Raw genomic sequence first — 17,839 nt, 5'->3', positions numbered from 1 at the left:
TGAAAACATCACTGGAGCTGTGGAGTATGTAGTCTAATTAGAAAACAGAATGTCTTATGTAATTACGGGTCTTTGGGACTAGGTGTGTCCTAGGGTGACATTATGGTGGGAATATCCCCAGTCGTCTGTTCTGTTTATGCTGGATATTATGTTCTGTGCCTTCCAGACAGGCTCTGAAGAGCAGAGTTTTGTTTCGGTTTTGTTATCATCCTGCTCCCCCACGGCTGGCGGGACACAGAGATGAGGCAGTACATAGCGTGGCTTTTGCTTTTTGCTTTGCTCTTGTTCTTGGTTCTGCTTTGCTCCTGCTTTGCTCATGCTTTTGCGCTTCTCGTTAGTTAGTTTAGCTAAGCAGTCCGAATTTTCCCTGGACTGTTTTTCTTTCCCTTTCTTGGAACCACTCGAGCCTGCTCCGGACTGTGACCTGGGAAACAACAAGAGTTTGCATCTTGTGGCTGCAGCAGCCATCCCCAGCGCTGGAGGGAGCAACAACAGAGCGACCACTCCCAGGAGAGACTTTCTGAATTTGTCATCCTTTTCAGATAGGTGAGTGTGTTGTCATCTGGTATTGTTCATTTTGTGTGCTGGGGAGTGCTCTGCCTGTTAAATAAACAGGTGCTTTCCACTTCTCTCCGAGGAATCCTTCCTGAACCAATTGTGGGGGCAGGGGGAAGCTGTGTGGGTTTGCTTTCTGGAGGGGTCCCCTTTGGAGGTTCTCTCCCAAATTTGCCCTAAACCAGGACAAAGTGGAAGAATGGAATGACATTTTTAAGACTAGTGAGATACATGACAATAACACCTAGATCACATACTCTGATACTCTCATGTCAGAAAATGAATTGTTAGAAGTGTTGACTATCAGGAGAGAGTATTGCTCAATAGATTTGTGTGCCTAGGAGAAAGAAGTGACAGAAATGGCATATGGAGTAGGAGCAGCAAGAAAATCCAAGACAACTAAATAAATGGTCATAGCATGATTCTGGGCTGAGGTTGAGTGAATGCTTTTGCAAGAAGCAATGTTTAAGAAACTGCATTGTACTGCTAGCAAGGCAAGATTATTTTATTTATTGAGTCCATCTGTATTCAAGGTAACAGGACCATTTATGTTTTCTCACACAGTTGAAAACTTGCAATGAAGAAGTCCATCATCACTGGGATTTTCTTTTTTTAAATTTTCATGGTGGAAATTGTGCAAAGGACCCATATTCCTCATGGCTGCTTCAGTGAAACTGTTGCCCACTATTTCTTAGATAGTGTGCTGAAATAAAATATTAGGTTCTATTAGGTGAGCTAATTTACTGATCTGCACTATTGTTAGCTAAGTATTATCCTTGTTTTATAAGGATGATTATTGATTACTAAATGACTTTAATTTCAGTAAACAGCACAGAGAGTGAGTTACATTGAATTATCAATAATTAATTGCTAAACGTTAGCATATGTTTTCATTGATCTTTGGCAGGGCTTTTAAATTCAGAAATTGGAAATGATTCTGTAGTTTCTTCCAAGATGGTAATTATTATTATATTGTTATTATATTCCTTAGTAATTTCATAAATAATAATTAATTTCATTGTAACTGGCACCATCTTTTCATCCTGTTTCTATCTTGGGATTAGCACAATAGTCTTGTGTCACCTTTCAACACACTTTATTACCACCTGATCTCCTTGCCATTTCTAATTCAAAATATTCATAAACATCACAAGGTTGCTAATAGGTGAGAAAAAATTGTTCTTAAGTCATTACGAGCTGGCACTGTTTAATTAATTTGGATAGTTTACATGGATAAAGTAGGGAGGATTTGTCTTACATATTTAAAGAGCTTGATTGGTCATTTTTGTGACAACCTAAGTTCCTGTGTCTCTTCTGGGGGTTCGTGCTTCCTTGTAAGCGAAGAAGAGTGGGAAAAGTGTCTGTGACTCTTCCCTTGTTTCTGGTGCAATACTAAACCCAGCTAACTGACATTTTAAATGAGCAGATTGAGCTTGGATGGGTAAGAGACAGACTTACATTCTGTTCTGCCTCTGCTGCTGCAAGGAGCCTCTAGAAGGAAAGGGAGCAGGAAAGAAAGCTCAGAACTGTGAGAATGCTCAGACATGAAAGACACATAAGGTCATCTGCCAATGCCCAGCAGACACATGCAGACACATGCAAAGATTTATCTTCTCTGAGGAGGATGCATGCCATAACAACAGGACTTTCTTTTCTGTTTGCTGTGTACAACAGGTTGTGGAGTACCAGATATTTGTTATAAGTAATAAAAACCTACTGATCTCTTGACTCTTCTATAATTAAAAACATCAGCAAAGTTAGAACTTCTGTCTAACTTCTGTCAACAAAGTTCATCAGGGATTAAAAGGTTAGATGAATAGCAGGCAAGACAAAAGCAGAATATTTTGTGTTGGAAATGCTGGAATATTTAATTTCTGAATTTATGAGATTAAATTCTCCAACTGTTTTTTCAAATTGGATTCACCAGCAAAAATTAGGGGTGAAGAAGAGGATGATGAAAATTAAGATACCTTACCTACTGCACTGAAGACTGTTGTTCCTATGGAAAAGATCTTTCAATGCTTTCTTTCTCTGGTGTTCAGTACTCTTTGTTCAGTCCCCAAAGTAAGTAACTTTTGTGCCAAGAGAATCCCAATAACTCCTGGAAGCAGAGGAAATTTCAAGTGTTTTGTCAGCAGAGTGCTGAACAGTGGGATGCCAAAAAACTGTCTGTATAATTACACACTGCATTTAGATGAAGGACAGGCAAATTAGAACTTTCTTTACTGTTTTTAGTGGTACACAAAAGATATGACACTTCTCAGATCCTCTGAGTAGAATTGCTTTATACCACATGAAGTAGGTAGCTGTAGTGAATAATTTCCTTCTTCCACAAGCCCAGTGTAATTCTTTTATGTTGTTCAGCTGAGTCGTTATTTATAATGGACAGCTAGTAAAACAAACAGGAATAAAATAAGAACAAGTGAGAAAACTTAACTCCAATGAATTAAGCTCAGATATCATGAAGATATCAGGCATTAAAGCAAAAAACAAAAAAAAAAAAAACTCAGACAATCGTGAAAAGAACAACTCAACATAACAAGTAAACCCAACCCAAACAAAAAATAAAAACAAGAAAAAAGGAAAAAAAAAGGCAAGAACCCTCTCGGTGTGGAAGAACCATAGGCTCAGTCTAATGGAGAAAACAGGATGGGAGGACAAGATACCTGAATGTGTGCCTGGACTAGGTCCTAATTCTCAGCAGTCTCAGAAAGGGATAATCACCCCAGATCTTTCTTTCTCTCCCTTTCTTTATTAGGTATGAATGTAAGAAGCAACACACATTTTCTTCCGAGGACGTTATTATTATTCCTCATATTATAGTTTTATCTATTGATCCCATTCTAAATGGGAATTTATTGAAATTGAAATAAAATACTTTTCTACTTACTTCAATAGGTTTTAAGTCCATAAATATGAAAGTTAATCTTCTTCTTTGGAAGTTATTTCAAGATAAACGCTAGAACATGAGTTAGGATAAGACAAGAAGCAATCACACTTTATAAAACTGTGACTCTAACTATTATGAAATTACACAGTTATTGTAGTTTATGTAATTATAATGTATCTAAGTAATTAGTAGTAGTTCTTATAGCAGGGAGTTTAGTCCCATTTCTGTACTACTTTTTAATACAATTTTATTTCATAGTCCTACAAATCCCTTTTACATGGATTATAGTATATGATGCAGTTATTTATACTTCAGTTGCAGTCATTTATGTACAGACCTTTCAGTTAAGTTAATGTATTATTAATTACCTGGATGACAATATATAACTATCCCAGTGTACACACTACACCAATCTTAAAAGCTAACTACCTAATTCTAATTCTTTCTCTGAGTAATACAATGCTTATTTACTACCTCAGAACTTCAATTCTAGATAAAGACAATACATTTCATTGTAGAGAAGGTTTTTTTCCAGCAAGACAAAGGGTGGCAGGCTTTTGCCCCACACAGCTAGGAGGTGAATGCCCTGTAATACCAATACAAATTAAATAGCATAGGGGTATCAAAGACTTCAGTTTCCCACCAGAGCTCGAAAACTCTCCTAGTGAACTTATAAACAGGCTGTAGACATGAAAAAATACTAACTGGCTTCTCTATGTTTTTTGGTTACCAGTGGATAGAGTTTGCCTAAGATCTATCCAATTTGTTTAGGATAATGCCAGGTCTAGGCTGTATATACATCCCTGATAAAGTCTGGAACATAGATTTCCTTCAACGTATTTCAAAAAGAGATGGCAGCTTACAGACTGTATAATGCTCACATGCCAACAACTTACTTTCAATGAAAGAATCTTTTTTTCCCCCTTAAAACTTTAAAAGGATACTTTTGTCAAGATGTTAAAAGTGGATGAGACTTGAGCCCCTTTGCTTTCTGATATATCATATTGAATAGTGAGCACTATGCTGATCCAGTAGTATACACCCGGATCAGCAATTCTGTATAGCTGATATCAATGTTACTAAGCACTGGTGTTGTCTTTCATTGCCTGTGGTATTTTCTGTACATCACCATGCCCCTAAATCTTCATGCTAAGAAGCTACAGCTCTTACCACCCAGGCTCAGTCTGTTGCTGTCCAAAAGCTGTCCACTCCCTGTCCAGAAATGGGGAAAAAACCCTTGCAACACTGATGAGGAGCAACTGAAGACAAGACACATTCTCACCTCTCAGCTCCCAGCAAATTGTTGAAGAGAAGTGTTTCTTCTCATGCACTACTAGCAAGGATCTGAAGGCCTCAAGAATTCCTCTAGGAGCAGATATCAGTCCCCAAGGAAAATCAGATCAGCTCACTGCTCTTACTTCAAGTCACAAGGGCTGTCACTTGTGCTCTGCTGATGTTTCAGTGATTCTTGCCCATAGTACTTAACAGTGTTGTGCCACCTGGGTCAGGATGGCACATTCTGGAATTGTGACCACTAAGCACACCCACTGCCATGCAGTCTGTTTTTAATGGTTGCACACACCATTAAACCTACAAACAGGTTCAACAGCAGCAGGATCCAGAGGACTGTGTAAGGTAATGATGCACAGAAACTTCTGAGGGGAATTAAAAAAAAAATATTTTATGATACAATAACCTGAAGGATTAAACTCCTATTTAGCCTATGGTTGAAGACTTGCATTTTTTACCTTCCTTCTGCTGTATGCCACAGAACCACCAGAATTATTTGGCAAAAGATGGTAACCTCTGCAGCCATCCTAAAAGAGGGAGGATTCACACGTCCTCAATTATTCAAAGAGAAAAATGTAGCATGACTGGGTACCCCAAGTAAAAGACGTTTTCATAAAATGATAAAAATTGTATTGTATATACAGATATATTACCTACCTATGGACTGTTAATGTATTCAATTAATTTCCTCAATTTGAGGTTTTTTGTTTTTGGTTTTTTTTCCCATGTAATTGGTGAGAGATGTTTCCTTGTCCTTAGCTCAACCCACAAGCCTGTTATATTTTCTCTCCCCTGTCCAGCTGAGGACAGTGATAGAGTGTCTTTGGTAGGCACCTAGTGTCCAGCCGAGAACAAACCATGTCACTCACACATCCTCACTCCTCTCTCCAGATGTATTTGCTCTGGCAGCTTTTTTTCCCCTGCTTCTTAAATATGTTATCCCAGAAGCTTTACCACTGTTGTTGATATGTTGAGCCTTGGACAGGGGCAGGACTGTCCTGGAGCCAGCTGGAATTGATTTTACCAGACATGGGGGAACTTCCTGGCAGCTTCTCAGAGAAATCATCCCTTTAACCTCCCCCGCCACCAAAAAAAAAAAAATTCTATATTTAAGCCATGAGTCAAATGAAAACATTAGAAGGCATGATTGCAGCCTACAGTGCATTCTTGAACTATATATATTTTCTCATTTAATTGACAGTGGAAATTATTGGTGAAGTATAATTTTAAAGAAAAACAATGTAATGTCCTGTCAAATTAAACATATTCACACAATGGATGCTTAATTTTGATTTGGCATGATAGCTGTGGTTGTCAGGAACATGCCCTCTTGTTCAAGTTATGCCTTAACATTTTCTGAACCTCCTACTAGAGTCAAAGTTAAATTTACAGTCTTGACATTTTCCACTGTCTTTAAATATCCCCGTGACTAGTTATTCAAACATTTTCATAGTAGCATTGTTCCCTTGTGTTTCTGAAGTTTTTAATGATCTTCAAGTTTGAAGTTTTGAAATAAAGCAAGGGATAATTTGAAGGGGGAAAAAAAAGTATGATTATGATATCAAAATACCTTTTCAAATTTAGTGGGTTAAAGTACTAAGATAAAATCTAAAATAGAGCATTGTCATGTTCAGTCAGTGAGGAGAGGAAAGTTTGTGCATATGTGGATGTGCATATCAAATTGTTAACCAGATCTTCCCTTTTATCAGGCAAAGCACAGGGAAAGTCAGAGATTGCCATTCCCCTTAATTTACAGGGAGCAGATAAGTTCCATTAATATGAAAGCCCACAGAGTTTGCCATCTCTTGGTTGCTAGAGCCACACAGAAGAAAGCTGATGCATCACTCCTCTTTTTATTTTACCTTTCTGCTCTCATCAATCTTCTAGGAAAAATTCCCTGGTTATGACTTTGTCTCCTTTTTGTGGTTCAACTCTTTCCTCTCATTTACTACAGCTCTAACGGCATCTGAATTTGGCTAATTCTCCCTTTTATAAAACTAGATATAATTACTGTGATATGAATTATGTCACTGGAGAAATTGAGCCTTCTGCAGAGGTTTAAGCAATAGGGTTAAAACAAGCAGCTCCATGTCCCTTGGAAGACCACATTATTGTCTACAGCTTTCCCACATGTAAATTATTACCTAGTGTAAGTTGCATACAGTGTTTCCTCTCCAGGATATTCATATTACAAATGATTTTTCAAAGAATAGCTAATATAACAAGATGAAGGAGAAATATAAAGGCAAGATGAAAAACATGAGAGCAAGTTAATCTTTGGCAAAATTTGACTCAAGATCATTAAGTTTACAAATTAATAACATGATTTTTCTTTGTGTCAGCTGGGTGTAAAAGACCAATTTCTTCTCTCTAATACTTATAAGGTGCTTATTAAACCTTATGTACAACTTTCAAGTATTACTAAATGGAGATACCCCAGCATTGTGTTCTTGTTGCTATGTGCTTGACAATTTTAGAGATTATGATAGTAACTTGTGATGTATATGTTACCATGGTGATGACTTTCTTAATGAACAGAGTATGAAATTGGCTTATAAAACATACATACTTTTAGCCTGTAAATTGCAGGGGTTCTGTATGAACCAGTATTCACACTTGCTGGAATGTATGATTAATATATTACATGAGGCTGACAGCGTATGCTCAAAGGTTCTTATTGTGGCAGCAGATGCTGATCTGCCGAGAATTAAATACCTTTTCCTGAACCAGAGCCTTCCACTTGCATGTAAAAGATGTTGGAACAGTTGGCCACAGCCAACTCATGTCACATGCAGAGAGGCTACATGCAGACTCCTTCAGGCCTGAAAGCAACATTGCTTTGTTTGCATGGCACCACAGTGAAGGTGATAAATTCCCTCTCTCAGTACAGCCACAGCACAGCCACTCAGCATCTTGGGTACTGCAGAAAAGAATTGCCCAAGGCAGGTCAGTGTCTTTAGCCCATTCACTGAGAGGGAATAACACCTGCAGGAAGAGCCAGCTTGCTTAAAGGCTATCTAAAGAGCCTGAAGACCTCCACAGTTATCCTAGAACTTCAACAGAAATCAAAACTCTCCAGCTGAGCAGCACTGTGTAGGCACAATGTACGGCCACTTCTTCTGTGTACTTCCTATTCAAGCTCATAGTCCCTGCTCCTGCATGCTCTGAGAACAGGCTCAGAGCTAGGGAGTCTGTTGGTGCATTTGGTGCACAAGAAAAATATTGTCAATATGCTGGGTTTGGCTGGGGTACATTTTCTTCAGAAAAGATTTTAGGAAAGTTATCAACTTCTGGTGAGCATGGATGATGCTGTCCCCAAAGTAAGAGTCTACCCCGCTCTGCCCTATTTTGGTCTAGAGAAAAAAGATGATTATATTCTTATTTCTGCAACTGTCTCCCACTCCACTTTTTGGTCCCCAGATTTTAATAAGGCAGTAGGCAATAGGTCCCACATATGTGAAAGTGAAAAATATTGTGGAGAAGTATTCAAGTAATTTGTCAAGGCATCATAAAGGCAGGGTTTAAATAGAGATTATAAAGCTACTGAATCCTCTGGACAAACACAAAGAGAGAGTGATAGAATTGCCTGTGCAAAGAGTGACAAAGAATAATAAATTTTCATATAACTGGAAAAAAAAAAGTGCATTAAGTACTATTACATAAGGAAACTAGGCTTTTTTTAACAGACCAGATACAGAACACGTGATTAATTTTCACTATCATTTGAAAAGCTGTTGGAAATGGACAGGCAAATACAAGATGACATATGAGGATCTAAGCACACTATTCTCACTTTACCACAACGCCACTGCTTACATAGCAGCTAAAAGCAATTAGTATTTATCATTTACAGACGTCAAAGTGCTTTTCTATACACTTGATTTGATGGGTTTCTTGAAGGTGTCAGAGACTGATTTTTTCTGGATCCTCAAACACAGATTCATGCTATTGACAGGGTGGCAAAATAATCCAATGGATGTGGCTTGTGCAAAACACAAGGGAAAACATTTTTATGCCACATATCTTTTCTTCACTCAACAACACAATACTTATTTTCTCAGTTATTGCTTCTTTGCTCCAATTCAATCCATTTTGCCCAGAAATCTGTAGCAGATCAACAAAGATCTGCTTTGAAAGGTTTCTCCTGCAACTCATACATTACATGCTTATCCAGAACATTGTTACATTATTTTATAGTGTACATGAAACTGCAGTCACAATGCGCCTGTAGGAAAGCCCCTTCAAAAGCCTTATTGATATCAGATAAATGGATATTTTCTCAATTTTGAAAAGGTGAAGTAGAATTTTAAGAATGCAATAAGATTTCAATATTATTAATCGAGATGAATGCATTAAGAATTTCTGTCTTTTTTTTAATACCAAAATATATGGCATTCTCAAGCATTTAAATTACTTATCAACTCTGAAAGTGGTAACTCTGTAATGTATATAGAGGGGATTACCTCATCCTCTAGCATAGTATCTGAACATATAAATGTTATGATTTCTATCATTCAACACACCCACTTCCTCCCATAATTTTTTCCTTTCCTTTGTAGTGTTACTAAGATCTGATTTGGCCACCTTCTTTGGTGACATTGACAGTAGAACAACTCCTTTAGATGCTTATGGATTTCACTGTTCTGGGCAGTAAAAAATCCTCAAGCAGTAGCATTTGCAAAAGATAGATAAGGATGAATAGCTAAACCTGATCTGGTCAATCTACGTGGTATCCCTGGAAACTTCCCCAGCATTATTAAAGAAGGAATCTAAGTTATTAGAGTATAATAATTTTTAATCAAATTAATTTGGCAGGAGGGGGTGGTAGTATTTTGTTGTAATTTTGGTAGAAATTAGATTCTATGGAAAGAAATTTTCATTTTAATATATAGTAATACATATACTATAACTTTTGGTGATAGCATCTTTACCAGTGATATAAGACTTTCCATTCCTTCAGCTCAAAGCCCGTATTCTGTTCCTCATAATTTTACCAGACTTGGACAAAAAAAGACTAAGGTTCTTGTCTTAAATTTATATATGTATTGCACACAAATGCTGAGAAATCTGATGGATATAGTTGTAAGGACACTGTCCATTATCTTTGGAAGGTCACAGGGATTTGGTGGACAAGGGTGTTCCTGAGCAATGGCAGAAAGCAAATGTCATGCCTATCTTTGAGGAGGGTAAGGAGAAATTAGGATCAAAGAAACTACAGACTGCTCATGTTCATCTCTGTAAAGGTGATGGAGTAAATTCTCCTGAAATGCTTTTCTAAGCATATTAAGCAGAGCAAAAAGAATAGGAATAGTCAGGCTGGATTTTGAAGCAAGGATTATGCCTGAGCAATCCAATAACCTTCTATGATGGGACTGGCACGATGAATAAATTAAGGTCAGCCATTCCTATTTATCTTGGTTTAAGCAAGGCATTCCACTCTTCCTTCCATGACATTCTCCTAGACAATCTGATAAGCATGCAGTCCATAAAGATGATGAGATGGATTAGAAAAGTGTCTGAACAACTGGGCTCAAGAGGTTGGGATCAGTGGCACAGCTGGATGCAAGTCTTGTGTATGGCAGGGGATGATACCGGGAGAAATGCTCTTGAACACCTTCATGAATGATGGGCGATGAGTCAGAGCATACACTCAAGCAAGTTCACAGATGACATAAAATGGGGAAAGTAGTTGCTGCATGAGATGGAAGAGCGGCCATCCAGATCATCCTTGACACAGACTGGAGAAATGGAACAAAAGAAATTTAATGAAGTTCAGCATAGGGAAATCCCACCTCCTCCCCCTGTGGAGTCATAACACCAGGTTAAGTACATACTGGGGGTTGACAGGAGGCAGCTTGGGGAAGAGGACCAGGAGGTCCTGTTTGCACCACAGTGGCCATAACATAGCATTGAACCCTTGCAGTAAAGGTTGCCCCAGATGCTTCTTTGAGCAGGGATGTGGAGAAAGTGACTTCCATGGCCGTGAGGATGGAAATGTTCTTTTGTCCAGGAGAACAGATGCGGAGGACTTCCCAATACGCAAAGGTGAAGATGAGTGTCCACAGGGCAGTTTAAAATAAGCAAAACAACTGAAACTTGAGACACTCTGTATTCTTAGTGTAGTCTGCAATACTGCCTATTGACGTGAATGCAGAGTGCTTATAGTCTGGATCTTGCTCTCTATCTTTCTCCGGGGAATATTTTCTTTCCATTCTGCTTTTCGTTCCTGCAGTCACAGAGCAAAGTTGATGCACCTGATAAATTTACCATCTGCACAGTAAAATCACTCAGATTTCTTTGATGGGAACTGTGTAGCCTTGTACACATTAGAGATGTCTCAGATTTCCAACTGTCCTTTCACTGTGATGGAGTTTAATAGAGCTTCCCAAAATAGCCTACTTACTAAATTTCTAACTTCCTGCAAATGTGGTTTCTTTAATTCTTATAACCTTGTCCTGCTGTACTGTGAAAAACAAACACTTCTTGAATTATTTTAAGCTGAAAACATATTGGCCTCTAATGCTCTAATCAAATTAAACAGAAGATCAAGTTAAGCAGTGATCAAATCAGCTGGTCCTGTTATTTGTGAAGCCAGATTAAATTCAGAATATCTACCCAGGCAGGTATCCTCTAGCCATGCACAAGTACTTCTGTTAAAAGCTCTGAAAATTGCATTTACTGCTGCCTTTTTTCATGATTTTATTGTGAGGAGTCATTTAGGATATAAAATAATTATTATCTCTACAGCTGTCAGAATCAGGTGAATACTGGAAAACCTCACCTGTCTTAAAAAAAGTAAACAAGTAATCTGCCAAACTTTTTGCTTCCAAACCCCCCCCAGACAGTGTGGACACCTGTAAAATATGGATCTGATCAGTGAGAGGAAGAAAAACAAAAAAGAAGAAAAGATAAAATTTAATATTTTTAGGCTTTGTGTTTTTAGAAAAATTACTTCATTATTTTGGAAGCTTTATTTTCTTACATAGCAAGCACTTGAGATTAACAAAGTTCAATTCAAGAAACCAGCAAATGAAAAAAACAAGGTTGAAATGAGATATTGAGAAACCAATTAGGTCAGTTCTCTATGGATCTTTTCTCTTTACAGATCAAGATTGATTGCACTCAGATTGAATTTCAGGAGGCAAACTGAACAATGCTGCAGATAGAGTACTGTGTGCCTTGTGCTTCCTGGCATTCTAGCATTACCTGTATGGACAAGTAAATCAAGCAGTGATTTTTCTCTTCCACATGTGATTTCTTATGCCTATCTGGAATTCCATGTATACCGGTACACATGCTCTTTATTATTATGGTACAAACAAAATAAAAAAAGCCCAAAAGACTATATTTATTTTTCAGGTGATTTAATGTATTTCAAATTTTTAAATTTCATGACGTAAGAATTCTCCTTATTGGATGCAGATATTTTTGATTCTTTGTTCAACGGGGATACATTTGGTCTATGCATCAAAGTAAAGTTATAAAAATACAAAATAGTGTAATAATACTGTGATATTAGAACAATAGTTGGGTAATACATATTACTGAGATACCATAAATTATTTTAAATTAACTGTTTCCTAATTTTTTGGCAGAATACGTGTATTTGTAGTGTTCAAAAAAAATCACCTGGGTCACATGAGAATCTGTATGTGTCAATAATCAAACTCAGGTAACTGCCCGTTCCACAGATTTGCTCTTTCTTTTCAAACATCCAACATCTCAGGGGCATTATTGTAGATTTTCACATGCTGGTAAAACTAAACCTTTAGACATATTCCTGTAGCTGTTTGGAAAGCTGCAGGAAATATGTGTCTCAAGAACTCTGAAAACTGTCCTTTAGAAAAATGGAAAAGAAGCGGTCTTGTTTGTAGCTTTAGAGCCTTTAGGCATTCCCTGTGTGCAGTCACTCTGTGCTTTGAATTTGTTGCTGTATTAGCCTCTCATTCTATAAACATCTCTTGTCTCAAAAGAGGAAAAGTAGATTTTTTTGGTATAAATCCAGGAACTCCGTTGTCAAAGGAGACATGGCCTTCACTTTGAAATTGGCCTGTTGAAAAAAATCTATTCTACAAGCACTTAAAGCCAGGTGGCCTGAAGGAAACCTAATTTTTCAATTGTAGCAAAGTGGCAAACTGGGAAGATTACTGCAAATGCTCATCTTAATCAAGTTGCAAATGCTATGATCTTTCACAATAAACAATAACAGTTTGGAAACAAAATCAAAAAAGTGTTATGGAAATGGACTATAACAGATTTAGGGAAATCTATTGTTATTTACAGTAAAGTAAATTAGCATCTTGAGATCAAGAAATAAACATAATTACTGAAATGGGAGGCATGCAGAATGGCTCATGTGAGAATACTCTTCTTTAATCACAGCTGCATTAAAATCACACATTGAAGCAGCATAGAGATGGGATTAAACTCCTAATTGTAGTGAGTGCAGTAGTACACTTTGCATTAGATGTGGGCAATCTACCCCTACCCCCCAAGGCATTTCCCTCACTTTAGGCATCTCTTTTCATCTGGAATACTCAAGTACACCTAGGACATCTGCAAATGTGACTCAGGACCTAGAAAAGCCTTGTGCCTCGATGGAATGTCCTCTGAGGGCTAGGGAGATATTGGATAGAATTTCAAATGATATTGAAATGAAAGCTGTAATTGGATAGGTAGCAGACAAAAAACTCTTTAAAATAATATCACTGTCTGAAGTCCATTGAACATTTTGAGCAGACCTCCTTCAGTTATGATGAGAAAAACATCTCCAGACCACAAGCAGTCAACAGAACTCATAAGAGAAAAGTTTAACTGCATAAAATTTTAGCGCTAACTATTGCCCTTTGACAGATATGATATTGGTAGGATTCATTTCTAAGATAATTGTCCAGATTGCGGAGGGGGTCCTTGCAAACTTTCCAATGGAAATTAGTTCTTATCTTCAGCTCTTTGATTAGGGGAAACCTTGAGACGATCAGTAGGGACTTTTTGAACTTGATCATAAACAGGAATTAAATTGTATGTATGTTTTAGATGTGTGCTTTTCTACAGATATTTCATTCAAGAAACAAATAATGTTTTAAAAATGAGCTTAGTTTTTTATTGCATCATTGTCCCAAGCAACAAAAGAAGACATTAATGAGAATACACGTTGTTTGTTTTGAAACAGTGGTGGTAGGATTTTCTTTTCATGGGCCCATATACTGACACATACGTATAGGTCTATATATAGGACTATATATACAAGACAGTTCTATGTGTACACATGGTAAAGAACTTGGATTTGGTCACAGTTTTACATTTTATAAAATTTTTTGTTGTTACTGTGTATTGTCAGCAAATTATTTTTGTTCATTTCCTATTAAAATTTTTAATGTTTCACTGAGTAATATTTTCACTGTTTTAGGTTTGGATAATGCCCTTCTGACATTGTGTTTGCTGATAGCGGTAGTGTGGTTGCTCAGAAAAGGTGATGAGTCTCATTTATTTAAATTGACTGCTCAGAAAGTTTGGGAATTATTTAGACTTTGGCACTTTTTTCCAAATTCAGGTATAGTAGTACCACTTAGATTTGGCTAATTAATCTTCATATCTTTCATTAGTCACAGCTTATTTTGAATCTAAGCAATCACCTAGACTTTTCCTTAGTTTACTGGACCAGACTACTGCCTTTTAGGCCTGAAGAGCTGATGCAGAGCATCAGCTCTGTGGTGTGTAGCAGTGTAACAAGCTCCAGGTTCTGATGTCAGTGACACTAGAGCTGTTCTTGAAGAACATCAGGTGACGTGGCCTGTCTGTTTTGGGCATGGCTTTGAAGTACTTATAAGAAATCAGCCAAAGGTGGGGGGACTAAGAAAAAGAGAGCCCTAATCCCATTGATGAAGCATCATCAAATCCCATTCTTTCAAGGATTTAAAGAGATAATCCCAGCAAGCCCTACTGAAGAGTTTTTCACCACCGAGTGATAACACTACCAGAAACTCCTTTCAGCGCTGTGACATTGTAGTTGTGTGTCAGCTTAGCTGCTTGCCTGCTTAAATTTATGGAAAGCTCTTTGTAAAAAGCACAACATTCCCTCGCCCACTGAATATATAACAGATGCAAAAATACACTTGAGGTTATATATACTAGAAGACTAAACTGTTCAATTTGACACATTTAGCTTGTTGGCAATGTGCTTTGTTTAAATTAAAAAATAACACTTTGCTAAAAATGATGAAGTAGAATGCTGCATTGAAAGAAAGTATTAATCATAATTAGTGTAGTGATTTGCTCTTTATTAACACTGTTGCATCAGTAGCCTCAGGCCCAAATCCAGATTGCTGGCCCATTAGGGTAGACCAATGCATATTAAATTACTGATGAATTAAAATGCACAACATTTCTTATACACCAACACCTAATAGAACTGTTCCCTTCTCCAGAGAAGCCAACTCTGCTTTTTTTTGTGTTTAGATGGTAAGGACCCTGGTGAATGACTGGGTTTTATTGTGTTTGTACAGCAGAGGAAGCCCCACCATCCATTAACAAGTCCAGAGAATTCTTGCTGCTTCCATTCTTGAGGTTTTGCTTTCACTGGTTGGAGAGGTCTCTGCCTGTGCTTGGTCATCTGTGACACCAACAAAGCCACATGTTTGTGTGTTTTCAAGGGGCCAGTGTCACTGGGGATGGTAGGAACATTTTATACATGGTATGAAATAAGAGCCAGTCTTGGCATACTCACAAGGGCAAACTGCAACAGAAAATGGTAAACAATGTATTTTGCTGTGTATCTGGCATTTTTTCCCTCATTTCACATTAATTATTTTGAAACATTGGCTACTCCTGCTGCATATTGCAGGGAATCCACAGCTAATTATCAGACCATTGTTTTTGTATGCCCTTTCGGTGGCTATAAATTAGTGTAAATCCTGCTGATTCGCTAATTTTGCTCCTCAGAGGGTTTCAGAGTCACACCTGAGGTTTATTAACTAATGTTTCTTCACTTCATTTACTATATTTAAGTAGTTTTCAAAGGCTTTTGCAAAATACTTAGCCTAACTCTGCTAATGCAGCTGTATGGGTCACCTCTACAGCTGCAGTGGGAAGTTAGCACTGTTTGGGAGGAATGGATCATGGAAACACCTGGGCAGTGTTTCCTGAAAGTGCTGCTCATTGTGGGAAGAGCAGGAATCCTTACGGCTGCAAAACTATAAAGGCTTCCAATAAGTAAGAAACCAAAACAAACCAACCAACCAAACAAAAACCCAACAAAATCCCCCAACCTACCAAAAAAACCCAAACAAGCAAACCAAAACCAACCTCAGAGATTTATATTTGAAAAACAAGAGTTTAAAAAAAAATATTTCATGTGAATCTATATCCAAGGACCTATAGGAAGTTAGGTAGGAAATTCAAAGAGAGTATGCCTGTGAGATTTCTGTGCTTGCATTCTGCTTGAGAGATAAATAATATCAGCAGATTTTTATTCTCTCCCAGGAAAATGAGGTGTTTCCATCTCAGCATGAAACAAGAAACCTGCAGGTTAGACAAATACAGCAATTCTGAGAAAAAATAAAACAAAACTTTTATTACCCCAAAACCTCTGGGAAAATACAAAAGGGATTCATTTCTCTAAAATGTTGCTTAAGTGGGAAGCGTAGGAGAGTTTCTCTAATGTCTCAGAAAAAGCAGTATTTATCTCCTTTAAATGAAAACACAAAGACTATTCCTTGTTCTGTAGCTTAGTGATCAGAGTTCTATCCTGGGATTTTGTTCTTCTTCCTTGAAAAACAAACTGAAAATTCAAGGGAAACATGCCTAATGTCTGTCTCTTTTTTTCCTGTTTTTTTATTAAGGCTTTAACTTCTTGAGTGAAAATGTGTATATGGCTTCACTTTTCTCTTTCTTGGTTTTTGTAAACATCTGACAGGTGAAGTCTTCCGTAAAGAAACATCATTCTGATTGAAGTGCAAAGGGCAAAATTGTAAGAGACCAAATACTTCACTGCTGCAGAACCATCTTTCCCAGATGTGTTTGGAACACAGAGAGAGACAAGGTAAGGGATCTATAGGGCAATATATCCAAATTGTCTGTGAAAGTCTTGTCTGTAAGACAACAATGTTTTAAGCTTGTTGAAGTTCAGAATTTTTTTCCCACAGTTGGTCTTCACGTATTTAGAATAATATGTAATGAGAAAGAACAAAACTCATCAAATTGTTGATTAAGGTGAGAGTTAAGGAGATGGGGTTGAATCACTGTCAGTGTCAGAATGTCATCTCATAAAGAAGTCTGTGCTAGTTTGGAGACAATGTGGCTCATGTTAGATAATGAAACGTGATTTCAAATAGAGAAGATTTCAAAATGATGCCTGAAAAGATCTAAACATTGTGTTCCAAAATTGCCCAAATGTTCTATCGTGTTTTCAGACTTAATTTTGTCAAAGTTGACATTCCACTTTAGAAACATTGATGTTGATGAAATGTCATTTTGAATGACAAATGCTTGGAAATCTTTAAATTGGTTTTACTGGGCCTGTATTTTATTTAAGTACTGATCTTTGATCTCTGAGGTCTCAAGGATCAAGAGAAATTACAAGAGACTTTCCCAATACTTGCACCAAGTACTTATGATCTTAAGGACTTGCTACTGCACCCTTCATTTTCTGTGCACAGTTGTCCTGGTGAAATCTTCTTCACCCCGGTAACTCATATATCATTTGTAGGGTGGAGAAAGGGACTTTGCATCACAAGAGTGAATTTCTGGCATCCAGAGAGGTGTATCAACTTTATACTTGTAGAGATTCCTACAGCTAGCTGGTATGTGATGAATCAAAGTCTTCTGATGTTGCACGAAGCCTAGTATCACTCTTTGACAACACTTTGGAAGGTTAATCCTTCAGAAATTGTATTATCTTTGTTTCTGATGAGAATAAATTAATTTTTAAGGTTGTGCATTTTGATAAATTATATAATTTCAAAAAGTAGTAGAATTTGGTCTACAGAAGGGATATGAGACATTCAATTGAAAAAGTCACTGTGCCCGGCACAGCAGCTGACTTGCAAAATTCAGTGTGCTAGGTCCACTGCTCCAGACTGCGCAGGTTTTTTGGAATTTTGATTT

General features: G+C 37.4%; 1 long non-coding RNA gene across 1 annotated transcript in view; it reads left to right on the top strand.

The window, feature by feature from the left end:
* The first annotated feature begins 115 nt into the window (after positions 1-115).
* LOC135294334 (uncharacterized) overlaps positions 116-17,839 on the top strand; it is a 30,318-nt gene continuing 12,594 nt past the window's right edge. The window contains exons 1-3 of the long non-coding RNA XR_010356452.1: positions 116-546; positions 16,650-16,775; positions 17,442-17,535. This is a non-coding gene — a long non-coding RNA (uncharacterized LOC135294334). The remainder of the gene's footprint in view (positions 547-16,649; positions 16,776-17,441; positions 17,536-17,839) is intronic.

This window comes from Passer domesticus, chromosome 2 (assembly GCF_036417665.1).
Source record: "Passer domesticus isolate bPasDom1 chromosome 2, bPasDom1.hap1, whole genome shotgun sequence".
Lineage (NCBI taxonomy): Eukaryota > Metazoa > Chordata > Aves > Passeriformes > Passeridae > Passer > Passer domesticus.
The sequence above is the reverse complement of the archived record's forward strand: the minus strand, read 5'-3'. Positions and strand labels throughout refer to the sequence as shown.